Genomic DNA, 6296 nt, shown 5'->3' with positions numbered 1-6296 from the left:
ACTGCCATATTAGCCTTCTTCCTTTCTTGGGACAGTTACCTCATTCTTGTGATTGAGTCCAGATAACCAAATATTCGCTTTGTCTTCTCTGGGAGGTAATATGTTTGTTTTAATTTTAGCTACAGGCAATTCAGTACATGCTGGCTATGTAACAGATGTAAACTTCGCGTGTTTTTTGTTTGTTTGTTTGTTTCCTTCTCAACCTCTTTTATTACCTTCATACCAGTCTACTCTTTCAGTTTTAAAAGGGGATGGGCAGACCACCACTCCGAGGCATCCCACAGAGTAGGCAGGTCGCCAGAGGGGCAACCTTTGCCCACTCAAAAATTCATCTCACATTAGCAGTGAGGATTCGGGCATCACCCCAAATCATTATTTTCTTTACTCATAAGTTTAAGGCATTAAACTTTGCATGTTTAATACTCAGCAGCCCACATCATTTTGTTCATACTTGTTTCTTGACTAAATCTTAGTTCCCGAAAAACCTGTGGCTTCTATGGCTGAAGGTATACAATTTAATGCAAATACTGTCATGGGGGTAATTGTCTATTCTATTATGTATTGATGAAATAGTTCTCCATTTTCCAAACTGATTAATGCCGTGGAAAATCCTGGATGCTGTCTGTGGACTTGGGATCAATTTGCTTCTATCGACCATTACTTCTACTTCAGTCTATGTCTTACTACAAATGACCTTTAAGAAAGAAAATCAGTGTCTTGCAATTTATCAAATGCAAGTTCTTTTAAAACATTGAGCCAGGATAGTTAAAATTGTGTTGTATTAATAAATGGCTCTAACATCTCAGTGTCTTGGGACAATAAAATCTTCTATCTTGCTCATGCTACATGACCATTGAAAGCAAGCAAGAGAGAACTTGCTCATTATACTCAATACAAATCTGGCTAAATGAGAAGCCACCTTTTCTGGCATTGCCAGTGCCTGAGCCGAATTAAAAAAAACTGTGCAGGGAGCAATGAAGACGTTCTAGCCCAGGAATGAACTGATTGGTTAGAAATAGTTAAATGGCAGGGAGGGGGGATGGGAGTTGTGTGCCAAAGACAGTAAGTACAATTCTACCTGTATCCTAAAGGAAGAGGAACCAGAAATATTTTGACAAAAATCTTAACAATTGTCATAGCACTCCATGATTGGCCTTCTGTAAGGCTTTTTGTAGACTGCTCCATTGAGCTTCAAATACATGGTTTCTTCCTGGCAGCTTCACCTGAGGAATCAGTCCTTGAGGGAAGGTGAGAAGACAAATGGCTGCTGAGCCAAGGAAGGAGAGAGAAGAGCATGGCATTCACCTGCCTGCCTTGGATTCTGATTAGTTAGAAAATACAGGCTCATGTTGGTATTCATATCCTTCCTGGTACTTGCAACCCCATGAGCTGACTTGCCCCAGCACACATCCTAATGCTGGTAGAGACAAAGCGTTTAGTATAACAATGTCTCTGAGACTTCCTGTGGGAAAACCAAGTTTATCTGCCACTTTCCTGGCATCTTTGGACTGCTGCTTCTCTGTGAAATATTTCCACACCAGAAAATTGAAAAAACTATTTAATAATCATTCATTTGGAAGGTGGATCAGATTGAAAAAAATTTCTGAGCTGTGCCTTGGCTTTGGCTTGGCTTTCAAGGGAATTCCTTGGCCCACTCGCAAGCATTCTGTTAGCTTCCTCAGATTTCCCCCCCAAAAAAGTTAACCATAATCTCAACTTCACTGTCTATTAGACAGATATGTCTGCCTTCACCTGATAACATTGAACAACTGTAGTTCAGACTCTCACCAAGGGCATAAGCTTGTGCTCATTGCTACTTAAAATTACCAAGAACTCAACCAAGTGTTTTCCTTTCTGACTTCCTTCTTTCCTCCCTTCCTTCTTTCCTCCCTTCCTTCCTTCCTTCCTTCCTTCCTTCCTTCCTTCCTTCCTTCCTTCTTTCCTTCCTTCCTTCATCTTTTTTTACCAGCTCTGTTGAGGTACAACTTACATATAATAAACTACACATATTTAGAATATACAGTTCGATGTGTTTTGACTTATATAAACACCAGTGAAACCATCAATATAATCACAGAATGAACATACCATACCCATCACTCCCAAAAGTTTTCCGGTGCCCTTTTTTTACCCCTCCTCTGGCTCTCCCCTTCTCCTATTTTCTGCTTTCTATCACTACAGATTAGTTTGCATTTTCTAGGACTTTATATAAAGATAATCATAGAGTATATACTCTTTCTTTTGTCTCACTTCTTTCACTCAGCATAATTATTTTGAGATTTATCCATGTCATCATATGTATCAGTGATTCTTTTTCTTCGTTGAGTAGTATTCCATTGCATGGATATATCACCTGTTGAACATATGAGTTGTTCCTAGTTTTTTAATATTACTAATAAATCTTCTATGGCTATTTGTGTACAATCTTTGTATGAACATATGCTTTCATTTCTCTTGGGCAAATATCCATGATTAGAATGATGGTATCATATGGAAGATATATAGTTAATTTTTTTAGGAAACTATCAAACTGTTTTCCAAAGTGGTTATAGTGTGTCATATTCTCAAAAGCACGGAAATGAGAGTTCCAGTTTCTATACTTTTTCACCCAACACTTGATATTGTCAGTCTTTCCCACACTTTAATACATGTTTTCTGATATTTCCATATGGTTTTGGCTTACATTTCCCTAATGACTAATGATGTTAAACATCTTTCCATATGCTTATTTGCCACACATACATCAATCTTGGTGAAATATCTGTCCAAATTCTTTGCCCATTTTTTATTTGAATTTTTTTGTTTTCTTATGATTGAGACTTCTTTCCCCCAAAATTGTTAGTTTTGAAATAATTACAAACTACAATTAAACAAGACTTTGAAAAAGTGCACAAAGACGTCATGATCCTCAACCATTTGAGAGTAATTTGTCAACCTGATGCCCCATCGTCCCCTACTGCATCAATGTGTATTTCCTATGAAAGGAGATCATCCTATATAAACACAATACAACCATCATCAAATCTGGGAAATTAACATTATATATTATTACCACTTAATAAATTACCACTTAATCACCACCTAATTATATATTATTACCACTTATATTTTATTACCAGGCAAGTTTTGGCAATTTTTCCAAAAAATTGTTACTCCAATTTTTGCCAATTGTTCATAAAGCCTAAAAATCCACTTCAGAATCACACATTGCATTTAATTGTCATGCTTTCCTAATTTCCTTCAGTCTGCAACATTTCTTCACTCTTTCTTATATTTTTAGGACTTTGACACTTTTAAAGATTACAGGTCAATTATTTTGTAGAATATCCTTTAATTTAGGTTTAAATTCTGATGATGTATCTTTTTACAGGAATATCTGGAAGTGACGATGAATTCCTCTAATTGGATACTATTAGTTTCTTAAGACAACTTTATTGAGGTATAATTGAAAAGCAATAAACTGCTCCTGGTATACAATTTGAAATGATCTGACCTATGTATATAACGTTACTACAATCCAGATAATGAACACGTCAATAACTCTCCCAAAAGTATCCCAAAGACTTTGTTTATCTCTCCTTCCAACCCTCCTCCCCCCGTCCCCAGACAACAACTGATCTGCTTTCTGTCACTGTAGATTAGTTTATATTTTTTAGATTTTTATTTAAATTTTATTTAAATGTAATATTTTTTGTCTGGCTTCTTTCACTTGGCATAATTATTTTGAGATTCATCCATGTTGTCACATGTCAATATTTGTTCCTTATTTTTAAAGAAGTATTCTATGGCATGGTATACCACAATTGTTGGCACTTGCTGATGGACATTTGGGTTGTTTCCAGTTTTTGACTATTACAAATAAAGCTGCTATGGACATTCATGCCCATGTCTTTGTGTGGACATATGCTTTTATTTCTCTTGGGAAAATACTTTGGCATGAAATAGCTGGATCATATGGTAGGTGTATGTTTAACTCTTTAAGAAATTGCCAAATATTTTTCCAAAGCGGTTATGCCTGTTTACATCCACCAGCATTTAATAAGAATTAATATTGTTGGTTCACTTCCTCGCCAGCACTTGATAAGGGCAGACTTTTTAATTTTCGCCATTCTAAAAGGTGTGTAGTGGTATCTTATTGTGGTTTCAGTTTGCATTTCCCTAAAGACTAATAATATTTGGGTTTTCTCTTTTTTCATGTCCTTTGTCATCCATATATCATGAGCTTTTAATGGGTCACTCAAAATATGCTTGTTAGCAAAATTTCAATGCTTATATTCATAAGAATATGTGGCTCTGTCATAATTCCTTATCTTTTTTGAGGGAGGGTGGGTCAAGACATCTGTATTTTCTGTTTCTAATCATAAATACTTGCCTGTGTATTGAAGAGTCGAACACCTGGTACACCCTTCTGTTTGATGCCTTCAAAAGCACAGTTATACAAACATAGAAAGACCTGAGGGGTTCCCCTCAAAGCATTTTTGTGGTTGTTACAGCTTTGTCCTGTTTGTTTGTTTGTTTACTTTGGTACAGAAGCTTACTGACTACAAGCAGACTATGGTTCTCAGACATTTAGAAGTAGTGACAAATTTTGTATGTTGGCTTTCTATCTGTTGGCTTTCTTTCTCAAATATCGGGGGGGGTTGTTATTTAGTTAGAGATTTTTAATTTCTCAGAAGTACTGAATTTCATGCTAGGTGCAAAGATGTGATCCTTGGAATAAAATCTCTAATGAATGATTTCTGTACTTTTGGATATAAATAATAGCATCTTAAATACAAACAATCCCGTTTCCTCTTCTCCTTTGCACACAGCTCAATCACAATGCCAGTCATCCCTGGGAGGTCAGAGTCACGTGACTGAGTTCTAACCAGCTGAACAGGAATAGACATAACATGTGCCACTTCCCGATCTGGCTCAGTAAAACCCATCCCACATGATCCTCAACACTCTTTCACCTTCTCATGACAAGTGTTGAAGATGATAGATCAACAAGATAGAACAACGCTGGGTATCAGAATCACCATGTGGAGAACCACACATGGACCATGAACATTAGTTTGGTAGATTATGTGAATAATTTCCATTGTTTTAAATCAATAAAACTTAGGAATTTGCCTGTGACAGTAACTAGCATTACTCTTACTAATAAAGAAATCATTAGGGTCTGAAGGCCATGTCAATAATAAGGTTTCTACATTTTTCTACTTACAATTCTTCCTCCTTGCTCGGACTTCAGGCTTTCAGCCCTTGATGGAATACTGAAGCCCACTGGGACAACAGTGCTTGGAGTTTAATTGAAAGGCGTAACTACTGTGCAACAGTCCTTTTAATCAAGATGTTAAAAGGAAACTTTATTAAACTGTGATTGAATATATAAAATTAAGATGTAATGCATTTTAAATATATTAGCTCAAATTATAAAATATTAAATTAAGATTTAATATATTAAATTAAACACAGATTAAACTAGATTGAAAAAATACTTTTAAAAATTTCAAATACACCAGAGGAATTATTAACCATTTTATTTAAAAGAGAAAGTCTAGCAAGCACTAGAGCCATAAAAAGGGGACTCTTGAGGGGAACCTAGCCACATTGGGTATACAGCAGTTTCTCCACAAAATAAATGAGATTATCAAAAAGCTGAAGCAGAAATTTGGTTCTGGATTAAAGAGTATGAGAATCAGAACAAAATGTAACAACATGTTGAATCCACCAGATCCCATGAGATCCCAGTGGCAGTGCCAACCCTGATGGTGAGCACATGGCTCATCTATTTAGAGCTGTTATCTTTTCCACGCCCAACATAAAAGCTTCTTGAAATGATTTTGTTGTTTGTGCTTCTATATTTTCATGAGACCGGCTGGCTTTTTATAGATACTGACCCTTGGGTCTAGCAGACTTTTCACAGGCAAAGAAAAATAGAAAGAACAAAGTATCTTAAACTAAAAATGTGTCAACTGAAAAAAAGAAAGACAAGAAAAAGAAAAAAAGAAAAGAAAGGAAATAACCTGACTCCATTTTTCATGTTTAATCCCGAAAATAAATGAATGCAAACATACCTTTGTACTCAATAAGTGCCAGTACAAAACCCTTTAAATAAATGTTGCTTCATCCAATTTTTACAACTGTCTTATAAGAAAAGTATTATTTTTTCCAATTGTACATATGAGGAAATTACAAATAGGACAAATAAGACATTTTTGGGGGATGAAACAGCTAGAAATCAATGTAACCAGACTCAAGATTTTTTCTATTTTTCTCTAAATCCCATGTTCTGGACTTATGGCTAGAGG

At 35.7% G+C, this 6296-nt stretch overlaps 1 non-coding gene across 1 annotated transcript; it reads right to left on the bottom strand.

Annotated features, from left to right (window-relative positions):
* Positions 1 to 252: 252 nt before the first annotated feature.
* On the bottom strand, positions 253 to 402 carry LOC116627254. The gene has a single exon (XR_004298462.1). It is a non-coding gene; the product is annotated as a U12 minor spliceosomal RNA (small nuclear RNA).
* Between the last annotated feature and the right edge of the window lie 5894 nt (positions 403 to 6296).

The sequence above is a fragment of the Phoca vitulina genome, unplaced genomic scaffold, assembly GCF_004348235.1.
Source record: "Phoca vitulina isolate PV1807 unplaced genomic scaffold, GSC_HSeal_1.0 scaffold2, whole genome shotgun sequence".
NCBI classification, from domain to species: domain Eukaryota; kingdom Metazoa; phylum Chordata; class Mammalia; order Carnivora; family Phocidae; genus Phoca; species Phoca vitulina.
Note: the sequence above shows the minus strand (reverse complement) of the source record. Positions and strands in the feature narration are given on the sequence as shown.